The sequence below is a fragment of the Oryx dammah genome, unplaced genomic scaffold (genome assembly GCF_014754425.2).
Source record: "Oryx dammah isolate SB20612 unplaced genomic scaffold, SCBI_Odam_1.1 HiC_scaffold_18, whole genome shotgun sequence".
NCBI classification, from domain to species: domain Eukaryota; kingdom Metazoa; phylum Chordata; class Mammalia; order Artiodactyla; family Bovidae; genus Oryx; species Oryx dammah.
The window spans coordinates 56,243,686-56,244,285 of NW_024070202.1; positions in this window are offsets into that span (position 1 = coordinate 56,243,686).

Below are 600 nucleotides of genomic sequence, written 5' to 3' on the forward strand. Positions count from 1 at the left end.
GAACTACTTGGAATATAAAGAGGTGACAACATGAAACCCCAGGTTTGAGATTCCAAGTTTGTTTTCCATCACATTGTATCCAAGGGCTGGAACTCACCCTCCCAGCAGCAGTAACAGCTCTATAAGGCAGCCAACAAGGGGAGCATCAGACCTTCCAGGAGGGGTTGAAAATGTGGCAGAATAGACTAGTTCAGAAAAAACACCTCTGTGGATTTTGGTCCTTATTTGCATGCTTCTTCTACCACTCTTACTACTGTTTACTGCACTAATATAAAGAAATCTGTAAATTCTAAACTGCAGGTATTATGTGTGCAACGTTATTTTAACATAAAGTTTTATAATAAAAAATCCTAGTGCACTGTCAAAATGCCTACAACTTCCCATAAAGTAAAAAAAAAAAAAGCACCTCATGGGGCAACCAAGAAACAATGGTCTTAAAAGTAGCTGGAATGTCAACGATATATAGCTACACTTTTTTCATTTATTTTCATGTTTCCAAATATACAAAAGGAAGTTCTGTTTTACTCCCCCTACCCCATTTTATCATTTTGAACTCTATACATAAACTCATAAATGTTTCTTCTACTAGAAAAGAAGCAC